The following is a 17393-nucleotide window of genomic DNA, read 5'->3' as shown; positions in this document are numbered from 1 at the left end:
TTAATGAAAAAATAAATTCTAGAAAATACACTCAGAGAAATTTTATAGAGGAGCTGAAGTTGGTCTTTCATAGACGAGCTGAAGTGGGAGTCTTTCATAGACGAGTTGAATCGAGTCTCTATAGACGAGCGGAAAGGAGTCTCTGTAGTGAGTCTCTAAAAACGAGCTGAAGGGAGTCTCTATAGACGAGCTGAAAGGAATAAATCTCCATTGACGTTCTGAATGGATTTTGTATAAACGGGTTGTAGACGAGCTAAGACATGAGCATGAGGACCAGGGGGACATATGGACGAGATGAAGGTCTAAGCTGAAGTAGGAATCTTTCATAGACGAGCTGAATGGGGTATTTCATAGACGAGCTGAAGTGGGAGTCTTTCATAGACGAGCTGAAGTGGGAGTCTATCATAGACGAACTGAAGTGGGAGTCTTTCATAGACGAGCTGAAGTGGGAGTCTTTAATAGACCAGCTGAATCGAGTCTCTATAGACGAGCGGAAAGGAGTCTCTGTAGTGAGTCTCTAAAAACGAGCTGAAGTGAGTCTCTATAGACGAGCTGAAGGGAATAAATCTCCAATGACGTTCTGAATGGATTTTCTATAAACGGTTGTAGACGAGCTAAGACATGAGCATGAGGACCAGGGAGACATATGGACGAGATGAAGGTCCACAGAATCTTTATAGGAGGGCAAGAGGCTATTACAGATAAGCTAAAGAGAGAATCTTCTTTATAGTAAAGGTGAAGACCCAAGAAGTCTGTATAGAGCTGGAGAGTCTTTATAATAAGCCATATTGACCACATAGTCATAATGGACAACCTGGAAATGTGAAGACCAGGGAGTATTCATGTGTGGGTCAGCGGAAGCTGTCATTCATTAGAGATTTACAGAAGGATAGGGAGTCAATATATAGAATAGCTGAAGGGTACAAAGGAAGTGGATAGCTGGGGACCCTTTATAAACAAAATGAAAACAGTGATACTTTTTAGACAGGCAAAGGGCCATATAGACTTAATAGATGAGCTGAATAGCACAAGTTAAAGTCTATATTGCCTAGATTTGAAGGGCAAGTTGTATATATAGACTAGCTTAAGAAGAGATACTATGCCGAAGAGAGCCGCATTGTCATTATGGAGCAGCTGATTTATTTATAGACAAGCTGAAGGGCAGATGGTCTTCATTGAATTGCTGAAGGTCGGAGAGTTTCCATAGAAAATCCGATGGGTTACTGAGTCTTTATAGTCAAACTTAAGGTCGGGTGGCCTTTATAGACAAGTTGGCGAGCAGAGGGTCTTTATAGACGACGTAAAATTTAGATAGTATTTATATAGACGATCTCAAGGGTCACAGAATCTTTGCAGGTTAGCTGAGGGGCCTTGTAGTCTTCACATGTAGTCAAGGACTCTCTTTAGACAAGCTGGAGATCATGACCTGTTGAAGAGCAGAGAATATTTATAGGTAAGGTGAATGGCCAGAGTCTGTATAGACTAGCTGAATGAGAGATCGCCTTTATAGAATATTTAAGAACTGCGTATTCTTTATAAGCGAGATAAAGGTCTGAGAGTCTTTGTTGTAGATGTAAACTTTCAGAAAGTTTTTATACATAAGCTAATGGGATCATAGCCTTAAATGGCTGGGAGTCTCCATTGACGAGTTGAAAATTATGGAATGTTTCTAAATAAACTGTAGGGTAGGGAGTCTTTACAGACTATCTAAGGTCTTTAAAGAAACACAACTTTAGCGTTAAGGGAACCTTTATAGAAGACCTGATGGAAGGGCTCCCTATTTACTGAAGACGCAGAATTCCTTATACAGACAACCTGAGGCCTTAGGGAGTCCTATATATATATATGAATTGAAGTCAGGAAATATTTATATATAGAGGAAAGCTGAAGAGCGCAGACGCTAGTTGAGACAGCAATACCAATGTTCAAAATTATTTCTTCATTAGTCCACGAAATTCACTATGTTTAGTATTACGAACCGAATATCTGAGAACCAAGGATTCTTTATAAGCGAGATAATTTGGGAGAATTGAAGGCCTGAGAGTCTTTGTTGTAGATTTGAATGTTCCGGGAGTTTTTATAGATGATCTGATGGGTTCCTGGTCCAAAATGGCTGGGGATACTCTATAGACGAGTTGAAGGTCATGGAATGTTTTTAAGTAAACTGCAGGGTTGGGAGACTTTACAGACGTTACAGAAAAATTTTAGCGCTCAGGAAACCTTTACAGAAGAGTTGGCGGTAGGGCTCCCTTTTGACTGGAGACGCATTATTCCTTATAGAGACAATCTAAATCTCAGGGAGTCCTATATATGAATTGAAGTCAGGAAGTATATTTATATATAGAGGAATGCTGAAGAGCGCAGACGCTATTTGAAATAGTAATACCAATGTTCAAAATGTTTTCTTCATTTCTTCACAAAATTCACTATGTTTAGTATTACGAACCGAATAGCTGAGAACCACGGAGTCTTTATAAGCGAATTAATTAAGGAGAACTGAAGGCCTGAAAGTATTTGTTGTAAATTTGAACGTTCAGAAAGTTTATATAGACGAGCTAATGGGATCCTTGTCTAAAATGACTGGGAGACTCTATAGCGTTAAGGAACCGGACATACATACCATCTAACTTAAAGGATATTATAGGCTATGCAGTAGAATATATTTTTCATAGAACACACACAACACCAAAAACATAAACAAAAATAAAATATTCAGCTAAAAATGTATAAGTCATCCTGTGCAAAAATATTGTGTTATAAATATTCGAGAATACTGCAGATTGGTAGAGAATGCCTTTTGGTAGTTGCGGAATTCACCAGAGAGAGAGGTAGATATACCCATTTGCAGAAGAACTGACGCAAGGGCTCCCTACTGTCTGGAGACGCAGAATTCCTTATACAGATAAGTAGAGGTATCAACGAGTATATGAATTGAATTCGGGAAGTATTTATGTACAGGGGAATGCTGAAGATCGCAAACGCTATTTGAGACAGTAATACCAATGTTTGGAATTATTTCTTCATTAGTCCATAAAATGGACTATTTTTTATACCACTTAGAATTTTTTAGTATTACGAACGCTGTGTTTCAAACATCGTTTATAAGATCGCCACAGGTAACAAATCGTGGATCTACGTCTATATGGACTCTAAACAAAAGAGCAAAACCAAGGTCATACAGCCTTGGTTTTTAGTATTACCAATTGAACCAGTTGCAAAATCTAAAAGTTCACATCATTTATCATGAGATGGACCTTAACTAATACCCTAATCCTTTTAACACATATAGTGCCTCTCACTACGAATTTCCATGACTATTGCATCTTGTTGTTGTCAGCAGTCATAAGATTGGTAATTGGTTATGCATTGAGATTTTTCTTTGAGTGTACACTCGATGTTCCAATCTCACATCATTCATTGTGACAATTGCTTAATTGCAAACGTGTTGTATTATTATGACAGGAATTCGTTATGGAATTTCGAAATGGACTCTAAACAAAAGAGCAAAACCAAGGTCATACAGCCTTGGTTTGGCGCCCAATTGAACCAGTTGAGACCCCCAAAATCTAAAAGTTCACATCATTTATCATGAGATGGACCTTAACTAATACCCTAATCCTTTTAACACATTTAGTGCCTCTCACTACGAATTTCCATGACTATTGCATCTTGTTGTTGTCAGCAGTCATAAGATTGGTAATTGGTTATGCATTGAGATTTTTCTTTGAGTGTACCCTCGATGTTCCATTCTCACATCATTCATTGTGACAATTGCTTAATTGCAAACGTGTTGTATTATTATGGCAGGAATTCGTTATGGAATTTCGAAAACAATGAATAATCGTGGCACTAACTGACTGATGCGGAGGATTCATGCACAGGCATGCATAGTTGTATTATTGTACTTGATGACGTTGTTGTTGTTGTGGGTAAACAGTTTTTCATTATGAATTTAATTAAAAAAAAAAATTCTCCGTCTTTAATCCACCGCAAAAAATTTTTAAGGATTTAAGGACTTCGGTGGGTTTCAGGTATGAAAACGGACAGGTTTGTAAACGTATGGTTCATGAAGACCTTTAATAAAAAAGTGAAGGGAGGGTCTTTAGAGATCTACTTGAGGGTGTATTTGTAGACAAGCTGGATGAAGTCTTTGTAGACGAGTCCTTATAGACCACCTGAAGATAATATTGATAAACGAGCTGGATGTAGTCTTTACGGATGAACTATAGGGTCTTCATAGACAAGCTGGAGAAGAACCTCCTGACGAGTTGAACATCTACCAAAAACTCTACCTAGTCGCCGGTATATAAATATTTTCTTCTTCTCGTATAAAAAAATCTGATCTGATCTTTTAAAAGGCTTTCTTCGTCTATAAATATTAATTTTAGACGGTCTATAATTGTACACTTCAGCTCACCTATCGACCCTCTTTTCTTCATCTACAAATACTTCCTTCTGTATATCTATAAAATATTTTCTGGTTTAAGTTTTGGAACTTAATTTATATTGACACCTGACAGTATTTGCGGTAACCCAAATTATTTCTAATAACATTATGATACCTTGTTGTCAACCGGCTGATATACCCATTCTCTCAAAAACCAACATCTCCTTTCCTTTATAGGCTCTCATGAAACACTCCTCCTGCTCAAACATAACCCACAATCGATAAACACATTAAACGATTATATAATTATGACGTTCGCCATTCCATAGGTTCGGCAGTTTTCCAGGCAATTAAAATTGCAATAGCATAACATCTTTATGTAATGCATGCATCATTCGCCCCTACAGCCTTGTCGGAACAAACCGACAGACAGACACTTCAATTGGTATTTCATTTAGAATCGAAATCGGGGAAAAAGTTTGAGAATAAACAACTTCAAATAAAAATCGACTAATTAAAATTTTATCGACCGTCGTCTATCAAGTGGTTATTGTGTGACCATGTCGAACCTCCCGGACATACATACCATCTAACTTAAGGGATATTATAGGCTATGCAGTAGAATATTTTTCATAGAACACACACAACACCAACAACATAAACAAATATAAAATGTTCAGTGCAAAATTTATAAGTCATCCTGAGCAAAAATTGTGTGTTATAAATATTCGAGAATATTGCAAATTGGCAGAGAATACCTTTTGGTAGTTGCGGAATTCACCAGAGAGAGGTAGATATACTCATTGTAAGTGTGTGGGTGTTTGTGTTTGTAACAATTGTGTTGGTGTCCATTTTTATTAGCATCGGCTTAACAACACCTGTCAAAAATTTTCAAAGTTGAATGAACCCGAAATGGTTGTGCCAGTAGAGAGAAACTTTTAGAACCCGGAGGATGGTTAGATACATATGTACATAGGTAGGTAGGCCAAACTACAAAAAGTTTGTAATATAAATTTGAACACGGAAATGATGTCAACAAATTAAAGAGGACAGAAGAATGACAATTAAAATTTATGGACGAGGACCAGCAAGAGAAAATCTTCATAGACAAGACAGGGGGACTCTTTATGGTCAAGCGGAAAGTAGTTTTTGTATAAGAAGAAAAAGGGCGCTTTATGAACAAGGAAATCTTCATAGAAGACCTGCATAGGGTCGTCATGGATGAGCTGGTTGGAGGATTTATAGGCAAAATGAGGGGAGTCTTTCATAGATGAGCAGAGGGGAGTCTTTCATAGACGAGCTGAGGGGAGTCTTTCATAGACGAGCTGAGGGGAGTCTTTCATAGACGAGCTGAGGGGAGTCTTTCATAGACGAGCTGAGGGGAGTCTTTCATAGACGAGCTGAGGGGAGTCTTTCATAGACAAGCTGAGGGGAGTCTTTCATAGACAAGCTGAGGGGAGTCTTTCATAGACTAGCTGAGGGGAGTCTTTATAGGCGAGCTGAAGGAAGTCTTTGTAGACGAGTGGAAGGGAGTCTTTCATAGACGAGCTGTGAAGGGAGTCTTTCATAGACGAGCTGTGAAGGGAGTCTTTTATAGACGAGCTGTGAAGGGAGTCTTTCATAGACGAGCTGTGAAGGGAGTCTTTCATAGACGAGCTGTGAAGGGAGTCTATCATAGACGAGCTGAAGGGAGTCTATCATAGACGAGCTGAAGGGAGTCTATCATAGACGAGCTGACGAAGGGAGTCTATCATAGACGAGCTGAAGGGAGTCTATCATAGACGAGCTGAAGGGAGTCTTTCATAGACGAGCTGCAGGGAGTCTTTCATAGACGAGATGCAGGGAGTCTTTTATAGACGAGCTGAAGGGAGTCTTTCATATACGAGCTGAAGGGAGTCTTTCATAGACGAGCTGAAGGGAGTCTTTCATAGACGAGCTGAAGGGAGTCTTTCATAGACGAGCTGAAGGGAGTCTTTCATAGACGAGCTGAAGGGAGTCTTTCATAGACGAGCTGGAGGGAGTCTTTCATAGACGAGATGCAGGGAGTCTTTCATAGACGAGCTGACGAAGGGAGTCTTTCATAGACGACCTAAAGGGAGTCTTTCATAGACGAGCTGAAGAGAGTCTTTATAGAGGAGCTGAGGGGAGAAGGAGGAAGTATTTTTAGTCGAATTGTTTTGAGTCTTTATAGACGGGCGGAAGGGAGTCTTTATATAGGTAAGACGGATGACGCAGTCTTTAAAGGAGACTTAAAGGAAGGAGTAGTTAAAGCCGATCTGAAAGAGATGGTCTTTATAGACGAACTGAATGGTTAGGAACTTGTTAAAGGTGTCCTGAAGAGATGGGTCTTTTCTAAAATGGAGCCGAAGGATCAAGAATTCTTTATAGACGCCTAAAAGCGTGATTTTTTAGAGGCGAACAGAAAGGTTTACTGAATTTTTTTATAGGATCTTAAGGCCCTAGGAATTTTTGTAGTTGAACTGAGTGCTTAGCGAATCTATATAAAAGCAAAGATTTTTAAAGACGAGTCTTTAAATACGAACTATACGGCGTCTTTATTGACGTCCTCGAGGGAGATCTTAACAGGGAAGGGACTTTTTTGAGACACGGAGAACGACAGGATCTTTATAGACGCACTAAGGGCAGGAAACCTTTGTATTTGAGCTCATGGTCCATTGTGTTCTCACAAACCGTGTGAAGGGCCAAGGAATCTTTATTGGCGAGTTTATAGTCCACCCAGTCTTTTTAGACTAAGCTGAAGGTTGATATTATTTGTATACGGGTTAAGGGGCCATGGAGTTTTTACAGACGAGCTGAATACAAGAGTGTCTCTATAGACAAAGTGAAGGCAGGTAGTTCTGATAACGAGTTGAAGGCCATGATTGAATTATCGATTAACGGAGCTATCTGGAAATCTTTGTAAGCGAGTTGAAGAACAGGAAGTCTTTATAGGCGAGCTAAAGCACGGGATATTTTCTGTTGAAGGGCAGGAGGCAGGGCTGAAGAACAAGAAAAACATATATATGGACAATTTGTGGAGCCAGGGAGTTTTTATAGCGGAGTTGATGAATAAGAAGCTTTTCTAGACGAGCTGAAGACCATAGAATCAACATATACTAGTCGAGGGTTTTTTTAGACGAGCTGATCGGATTCTTAATAATGTATGAAAAGAATATAGACAATAGAGACAAGTCTTTGTAGCTCTTAAGAACTTTATATACGAGCTGTGCAGAGATTTTTATAGACACACTTTTAAATACTCTCTCGTGAATCCGTCTAAAACACGTTTGAGGTCACCTATAAAGTTAATCTCCAGGTCGTCTATAAGTACTTCGTTCAATAAAGTACTCTCTCTTCTACTCCTATATACGGACTGCAGTCATCCCTTCCATTCAGATTCCCTTCATCTTGGATATTTCGATTTTATTTTCACTTCTCCTTGGTTGTCCACAAACTTTCCCATTTTGTAATCATAATATACCCCCTTCTCCCCCTCTCGGTTTACCACGACAATGTTAACAACCTTTCATTATACCACATATTTTTACTGTTATTATTATTGGCATTTCAGCAAAGAAAAAAAAACCGCCACTTATTGGAGGACATTGAACTTTTTCCAGGACACATTTCTGTGGCACATATTTGGCTATACGAGCGTGTTTGCTACTACTACTGTTGTTGTTGTAATTATAGCACAATTTGTGACATAATTAGAAATAAAATTGTTTGCCATAAATTTTAATTGTGTGTCGATGAGGTAGTAGTGGTTATGGACGTTCTGGCTTCCGACTCAGAAAGTGAGGGCTGTCGTGGCGGTGTGAAATGTGTGAGAAGTGTGTTGTAACTCATCTTGGAGAAGTAATAAATTTTGGCCTATCACAGTACTGAGCAGAACATATGGCAACCACAACAGTCCTTGGCATCGGAAAAAGGCCTATCTTAAGGGAGGGGGTGAACTGAAAATTAAAGCATACATTTAGGAGTTTAGTAGTAAGTGAGAAGTGGTTGCAAGTTTTTGCTTTCTTTTTCCTCCCGGTACTTGTCATTAAACATACTGCGTTATGACAATTTACAAAGTCCTTTGAGCGGAATAATGAGGGGAGGGGGACAGTTGCAAAACATTTGCAAGCAATTTAATTACAACCAACAAAAGGCATGCAACATATTGCAGCTGCATTTTTCTCCATCTCATACCGTCATTTGTATTTAGTTTCTAACGTTTATGTCGTCTCTTCCTTTTCCGTTGTTCCGTTATCGTTGCGGATCTGTCATTTTGTGCTGCCGAGGCCTAGTTATAACAATTCAAGTGCTTCAAGCCTCCATCTCTACTATGGTTAAAATAAAATTATTTCCCACTTTGCCAAGTATCATCAGAAACAGCAGCAGTGAAAGCAACAAAATGTTTGTTAGGGACTTCGGGATAACAGCAGATGGCTGTAGTGTTTGGGAAATGAAGGCGGGATGGTTTGGCTTTTATTTAGTTGTGGCATATATTTTAGCATTTCCACCACTTGTGCCATTTTCCATTTGCAACAAAACAGCTTTCACTTCGTTGTCTTTCCATTTCATATTTATTTCTTTTTTTGTTTAAAATTATTCGATTTACAGGGGTTTGAAAAGATGAAAATTGCATAAAAATTGGGAAGAATCAGACGAAGCTGATGGAGTCTGTCTAGACGAGTTGAGAGAAGTATTTAAAGACGATCTGAAGAGATAGAAGAGCTGGGGAGTCTTTATAGACGGCCTGAGAGGAGACTTGATGGGTCGACTGAAGGGGGTCTCCATAGAAGAACTGAAGAGTCTTTATAGAAGGGCTTTTGAGGAGTCCCTATAGAAGGACTGAATGGGTCATTATAGACGAGCCGAAGAGAGTCTTTATAAACGAGATAAAAGGAGTGTCTATAGACGATCAAGGATGAACCCTTTTAGACGAGCTGAAGGGTGTCTTTCATAAACGAGCTGAAGGGAGTCTTTCATAGAAGAGCTGAAGGGAGTCTTTCATAAACTCTCTATATACAAGCAGGAGGGAGTCTCTAAAGACGAGCAGGAGGGAGTCTCTATAGACGAGCAGGAGGGAGTCTTTCATAGACAAGCTGAAGGGAGTCTTTATAGATGAGCAGGAGGGAGTCTTTATAAACGAGCAGGAGAAGTCTCTATAGACGAGAAGGAGGGAGTCTCTATAGACGAGCAGGAGGGAGTCTGTATAGACGAGAAGGAGGGAGTATCTATAGACGAGCAGGAGGGAGTCTCTATAGACGAGCAGGAGGGAGTCTCTATAGACGAGCAGGAGGGAGTCTCTTTAGACGAGCAGGAGGGGGTCTCTATAACAGGAGGGAGTCTTCAGCCAAGCTGATGGGGGTCTTTAAGACGAGCTTATGTGATTCTTTTGTAGGCGAGCTGAAGGGAGTCTTTATAGACGAGCTGAAGGGAGTCTTTCATAGACGAGCTGAAGGGAGTCTTTCATAGACGAGCTGAAGCAGGGAGTCTTTCATAGACGAGCTGAAGCAGGAAGTCTTTCATAGACGAGCTGAAGCAGGGAGTCTTTCATAGACGAGCTGAAGCAGGGAGTCTTTCATAGACGAGCTGAAGCAGGGAGTCTTTCATAGACGAGCTGAAGCAGGGAGTCTTTCATAGACGAGCTGAAGCAGGGAGTCTTTCATAGACGAGCTGAAGCAGGGAGTCTTTCATAGACGAGCTGAAGCAAGGAGTCTTTCATAGACGAGCTGAAGCAGGGAGTCTTTCATAGACGAGTTGAAGCAGGGAGTCTTTCATAGACGAGCTGAAGCAGGGAGTCTTTCATAGACGAGCTGAAGCAGGGAGTCTTTCATAGACGAGCTGAAGCAGGGAGTCTTTCATAGACGAGCTGAAGCAGGGAGTCTTTCATAGACGAGCTGAAGCAGGGAGTCTTTCATAGACGAGCTGAAGCAGGGAGTCTTTCATAGACGAGCTGAAGCAGGGAGTCTTTCATAGACGAGCTGAAGCAGGGAGTCTTTCATAGACGAGCTGAAGCAGGGAGTCTTTCATAGACGAGCTGAAGCAGGGAGTCTTTCATAGACGAGCTGAAGCAGGGAGTCTTTCATAGACGAGCTGAAGCAGGGAGTCTTTCATAGACGAGCTGAAGCAGGGAGTCTCTATAGACGAGCTGAAGGGGAGTCTCTATATACGAGCTGAAGGGGAGTCTCTATAGACGAGCTGAAGGGAGTCTCTATAGACGAGCTGAAGGGGAGTCTCTATAGACGAGCTGAAGGGGGAGTCTCTATAGACGAGCTGAAGGGGAGTCTCTATAGACGAGCTGAAGGGGAAGTCTCTATAGACGAGCTGAAGGGGAGTCTCTTTAGACGAGCTGAAGTGAGTCCTTAGACGAGTTGAAATGAGTGCCTATAGACGATCTGAGTTGTCTCTTTATTTGATCAAAATGAATAATCAGAGACCCTTGATGAGATGTTGTCCTTTGAGTTTTTTTTTTCATTAAAAAATATACTTCATGGCTTCAGGAAGTTATTTTTTTCCTTTGCTAGCAAAATTGCGCTTTGCAAATCACTGTCCCTCCATTAGTTGTTGTTGGTTGCCTGCCCAGCTCCATGGATTGCATGTTGGTAAATTTTCGTTTGAATTGAAAATCATTTTTCCATAACATAAGGACAGCATGGTTACCAACTGGTGGACTGGTAGATACAGGAAGGTAGGCTGGTTACAATGTAACTTTCTACTCACCACAATTTTCCATTATTCGAGTGGCTTGATGGTGATGATGATGACGACGATGACTATGATGATGTGGACGACCTAAAAACACATATTTCCACCTTCACTTTCGTTTGAGTTGCATGTGTTGTTGTTGCTGCTGCCGCTGCTGTTGTTTAGGGAGTCTCTATAGGCGAGCTGAAAAGGGAGTCTCTATAGACGAGCTGAAGGGAGTCTCTATAGACGAGCTGAAGGGGAGTCTCTATAGACGAGCTGAAGGGGGAGTCTCTATAGACGAGCTGAAGGGGAGTCTCTATAGACGAGCTGAAGGGGAAGTCTCTATAGACGAGCTGAAGGGGAGTCTCTTTAGACGAGCTGAAGTGAGTCCTTAGACGAGTTGAAATGAGTGCCTATAGACGATCTGAGTTGTCTCTTTATTTGATCAAAATGAATAATCAGAGACCCTTGATGAGATGTTGTCCTTTGAGTTTTTTTTTCATTAAAAAATATACTTCATGGCTTCAGGAAGTTATTTTTTTCCTTTTTCCGCTTTGCAAATCACTGTCCCTCCATTAGTTGTTGTTGGTTGCCTGCCCAGCTCCATGGATTGCATGTTGGTAAATTTTCGTTTGAATTGAAAATCATTTTTCCATAACATAAGGACAGCATGGTTACCAACTGGTGGACTGGTAGATACAGGAAGGTAGGCTGGTTACAATGTAACTTTCTACTCACCACAATTTTCCATTATTCGAGTGGCTTGATGGTGATGATGATGACGACGATGACTATGATGATGATGTGGACGACCTAAAAACACATATTTCCACCTTCACTTTCGTTTGAGTTGCATGTGTTGTTGTTGCTGCTGCCGCTGCTGTTGTTTATTTTATCATGGAATCTAGCAAACAAATAAAAAAACAAAAGGAAACCTCCACACAAGACTGACTAGCATGAATGAGATTTAGAAAATTTTATGATAAGGGTATGGTTTAACGAAGGGGGGCGAGAAGTGATTGCTGGGCCTATAACTTAAATGACTGGCAAGATGGGTTTGTTTTGTTTTTTCATTTGCCTTTGTCCACACTGGCTGGTGACATAGTTGAGAAAAAAAATCGCTGTTGCTACAAATTTTCTGTAGGGGTAAAAAATAATGCCAGTCAAGGATAAAGGAAGCGAAGAAATGATGCACAACGGTCAGACGTGGCCAGGCTAGGTTCCCTCCGAGCCAGATGATAAAAATGTTGCAAGCGTTCGCAGTGTTTTTAAAGTGCCACTTAAAGCTTAAGTCACTTGAGAATTGTTTACTCTTGTCAGTTAGGATAACACACACATTTATCCTGTTAACACAATAACACACACTCACACACACTTACAGGCATATGAACATGTATGCGATTTTTTTGTGTTATTAACATTATTTTATTTGTACATGCAGCCATGAACAAGTTCTCTGGCCGCTGCTGTTGTTGTTGGCGTAGGGCCTTCTTTACGACTATGTCGGTGTGTGAGTATTTGTCTGATAACATTCATGGTATGGCATTGCATCCTTTTTCTATTCCCAGTTCTTAATGTTGCATTGTATCCTCCTTGCTGCTCAGCCCAGTGCATCAAATTTTAACGCCATATCTCTCATCTTTTAGAAAATTTGTAAAACAAAGTAACTTCGTTTAAAATGAATTTGGAATTTATGAAAATAAGGAGGATCGGGTTTGAAGTTAAGGGGAAACGAGCTGGAGGGAGTATCATTAGACTAACAGAAGGGAGAGTCAATAGACGAGCTGAAGTCAGGCTCTATATACCAGGGCGTATCTATAGACCATCTGATGTGGGAGGCTCTATAGTCGAGCTGAAATGGGGTTCCCTCTATAGGAGAGCTGAAGCGAGTCTCTATAGGCGAGCTGAAGCGAGTCTCTATAGGCGAGCTGAAGCGAGTCTCTATAGGCGAGCTGAAGCGAGTCTCTATAGGCGAGCTGAAGCGAGTCTCTATAGGCGAGCTGAAGCGAGTCTCTATAGGCGAGCTGAAGCGAGTCTCTATAGGCGAGCTGAAGCGAGTCTCTATAGGTGAGCTGAAGTGGGAGGCTCTATAGGCGAGTCTATATAGGCGAGCTGAAAAGGGAGTCTCTATAGGCGAGCTGAAGAGGGAGTCTCTATAGGCGAGCTGAAGAGGGAGGGTCTATAGGTGAGCTGAAGTAGAAGGCTCTATAGGTGAGCTGAAGTAGAAGGCTCTATAGGCGAGCTGAAAAGGGAGTCTCTATAGGCGAGCTGAAAAGGGAGTCTCTATAGGCGAGCTGAAGAGGGAGTCTCTATAGGCGAGCTGAAGAGGGAGGGTCTATAGGTGAGCTGAAGTAGAAGGCTCTATAGGTGAGCTGTGCTGTTCTCTATAGGCGAGCTAAGGCCTATAGGCGAAAAAGGGAGTCTCTATAGGCGAGCTGAAGAGGGAGTCTCTATAGGCGAACTGAAGTGGGAGGTTCTATAGGCGTGCTGTTCACTAAGGCCTATAGAAAAACATACCGGCCTCAGTAAACTGAGGCTTGATAGTTTTTATATCCACAAACATCCCGGCCTCAGTGAACTGAAGCTTGATAGTTTTTTTATAGAATAACATCCCGGTCTCAATAAACTGAGGCTTGACAGTTTTTCGATAGCAAAACATCCCGGCCTCAGTGAACTGAGCATTGATAGTTTTTCTTTAGAAAAACATCCCGGCTTCAGTGAACTGAGGCTTGATAATGTTTTTTAGAAAAACAAGCCCAGCCTCAGTGAACTGAGGCTTGATAGTTTTTCTATAGAAAAACATCCCGGCCTCAGTGAACTTAGGCTTGATAGTTTTTCTATAGAAAAACATCCCGACCTCAGTGAACTTAGGCTTGATAGTTTTTCTATAGAAAAACATCCCGGCCTCAGTGAACTTAGGCTTGATAGATTTTCTATAGAAAAACAAACCCAGCATCAGTGAACTGAGGCTTGATAGTTTTTCTGCAGAAAAACATCCCGGTCTCAGTGGACTGAGGCTTGATAGTTTTTCTATAGAAAAACAAGCCCAGCCTCAGTGAACTGAGGCTTGATAGTTTTTCTATCGAAAGTATTTCTATCGAAAGCTTTTCTATCGAAAGTTTTTCTATAGAAAAACAAGCCCGGCCTCAGTGAACTGAGGCTTGAAATTTCCCATAGCAAAACAATGGAGCCTCATCTAATTTTTTCTATAGAGAACGTTCGTATATATTTTATATAATTATTGTACAGCCCCTCATACAGGATAGTCATTACCTATACATAGTTACATGTGTCACACACATGTCAGTTGTGTCACACACACAGTCCTATTTGCTTTTTCATTCCCTTCCACTCAAGTGTCATGATATTGTTGACTTTATTTTATCTCGGGACCAAACCCTTCTGAGGATGCTTCAGAATATGTTTTCAATTGCACACTGCGAAGCGGGATGTTGTTGTTGCTGCTGAAGGAAAAAAGGGACTCCTTCGTTGTGCTAAGAAAATGCACTTGGGTCATATTCTGACTCATTGAGATGCTATGATCTGGAATGTAAAGGAAGAGAGGGAGGGAGCGTGTCATAAATGTGTGTCATCTACTATTCAACAGCATTTACTTTCGATTTTTTTCTTCATTTTGTCACTGCTTTTGCTCCTATATGCCTTTGGGCGGCCGAGAATATGTGCCTCTAGGGAATACTTTAAAGGAAAAAAATTGCTGTGCGTTGCCCTGGTGTTGTTTGGCAATTAAAATAGGCACTTTTTAAGCTGCCGTAAATAAGTTGCTGCTTTTTAGTTAAATTAAGTGTAACGTAAATATATTTTTTGGGGTTTTCATTAATTGAAGAGCAGGTATTTAAGTATGTCATTCATGTACGCACATTCATGATTTAATGTAATTTGAGAAAGTGAATTTGAGTGAATGATACACAATTTGAAGGATGTGTTATTAAAAATTAATTGGATTTTAATCATTTACTATTTTATGTCTATTAATCAGTTACAACTTAGTAAATTCTATAAGGGTTATATTTTGTATAGGAGAACTTAGTTTAAACTTTTGACAATTTATTTCAATGTGTAGATAACCGAAGGGAATTTTGAAAAACTGTAAATTGTGTTGCAATGCAATTAATCGATTCTGCCTCACATATTCCATTCAGTTTTAGCTTAGCATCAAATATAATAAAGCTCCTGATTTTGGGGGTTTCCAACATTTTGAAACAGTTTTACCAGCGAGGTGCCAAATTTTACTACCAACATTATGAATATTGATCCATGGTAAGATCTTCATGGTATGGCCTTCATATAATGGTACCCTCATTTCTTTGTATTTGAATGATCTTGGATACCTTTTTCATTCGAATTGGTTGCAAAGAAATTTCCCTTAAAACGTTTAAAATATTTGTCCAAGGTCAGATATCGAACCGTATTTCTTCTGGCCTTTGCATATACCATATACAATGATGCGGTCTCAGCTTTATGCCTAATACAAAGCACATATAGCTTATATACACAGAAAATTATGTTTCTGGTTTTAGACACCAATTTTCTATGGATTAAATCTGTATCAGACTACTTGGAGTCGATTTACAAATTTCCGTCAGTATAAGTGGCAATCTGATGCATATGAATGTTTTCGAAAGATTTTTGAGACTTAAATCAGTTTAATTCTTCTGATAGCTTCCCCACAAAGTACCAAAAGATCGATCATATAAAGTGTCAGATTTAATACTTCAAACTAAAATCAAGTTTGAAGATGAAGATAAATATCAGTCCACTCCCTTTGGTACCTCCCTTACAAAATAGTCACACTTTAAGAAAACGGAATACACAATTTCTTCCATATTTTGCAAAAATTGTTATACCAAATCCAGATCAAGGTCGAAAATGGACCCCAAAAGTGCAATGCTTCAGGTATGTGTCCCTAAATTTTAAAAATGCATTTCAAATGATATTAATGCATTTTCAAATTACAATCAGTTCGGGTTGATAGAGAGATTTTGTACCCAACGATAATAAAAAATGTGAAGGTAGATTCACTTCGATTGAAAGGCACCAACATTAAGAATATGGGGTAATCGCTACTCAAAAACTTATTTATATGGGGGCCACTCAGAAACTTGGGTCAATATTAATAATTTACGGTACGGATGTGTGTTTTTTCAATGAGAACCGCAAATACCAAATAACAGCTAGTTTGGTTGGAAAACGTCCCTAAAATGCCGAATACTGGGGAGTATCGTTATATGGGGGATACCCTGAAATTTGTGCCAATATTAGAAATTGTTGATACGGATATGTATTCAATGAGATACCCAAATAACAGTCAGTTTGGTTGGGAAACGAGTCCACAATCTTTAAAATATCAAATCGAATTTGGTTGGAAAACGTCCCTAAAATGCCGAATACTGGGGAGTATCGTTATATGGTGGCTATCCTGAAACTTGAGTCAATATTAATAATTTTTGGTTGGGACATGTGCTATTCAATAAGCACCAAAAATACCAAATAACAGGAAATTCGGTTGGAAAATGTGTCCAAAATCCCCAAAATACCGAATATTGGGATGTACCGATATATGTCATTTGGAATACCAAATATCCTAGGCGCACTAACAATCTCTGTGTAAAACTTCAGAGCTCTGTCTTAAATATTGCGATCTCTATCGTGATTTTAACAGACGGACATGCGTAAATCGACATATATACATTGTGGGATCTCCGGTGAATATCCTTTTATATAATTCTATTAAAGTAGGCAGTTTACTTCCTATTGGGCCTATAACGCAAGTGATGAACAAGTAAGGAAAGTAGTAAAGTCGGACTGGACCGATTATATGATACCCTTCACCATATTGGGTATATTGTACATATGTATCCTTACAAGTGTATGTCAATGTTCCCTCGAAGGAACATACTCAAATCTTTCTGCAACCAATGATTAATTTAATTTCATTCAGGCCGATTTAGAGTCGTCTGTGACTATCATGATAAATTTATGGAAAACGATTTATAGCAAAATTGATACACGCTATTCGGTACGCCGTTAACTCTACGGTCAATAACCAAAAAAGTATATTTATGTAAAATTTAACGAAAATATATATGGGAGCTATATCTAAATCTGAACCGATTTTCACGAAACTTAGCACACATCATTTCGATTTTCACGAAACATAGCACACATCATTCTAGACTCAATTCAGTACGCTATGCCAAATTTCGTGCAAATCGAAGAATATATAGGTTCTTTGGTGCACGATTTACATCAAATCGGACGAAAATATATATGGGAGCTATATCTAAATCTGAATCGATTTTCACGA

General features: G+C 39.7%; 1 protein-coding gene across 1 annotated transcript in view; it reads left to right on the top strand.

The window, feature by feature from the left end:
- The window catches only part of LOC133334444 (endoplasmic reticulum aminopeptidase 2), a 122704-nt gene that overhangs the window by 812 nt on the left and 104499 nt on the right, over positions 1-17393 (top strand). The window lies entirely within an intron of this gene.

Source organism: Musca vetustissima, unplaced genomic scaffold, assembly GCF_032173495.1.
Source record: "Musca vetustissima isolate MV318-11 ecotype Yass unplaced genomic scaffold, APGP_CSIRO_Mvet_v1 utg561, whole genome shotgun sequence".
In the NCBI taxonomy this organism is placed as follows: Eukaryota; Metazoa; Arthropoda; class Insecta; order Diptera; family Muscidae; genus Musca; species Musca vetustissima.
This window is presented reverse-complemented; position numbering and strand designations above follow the sequence as displayed.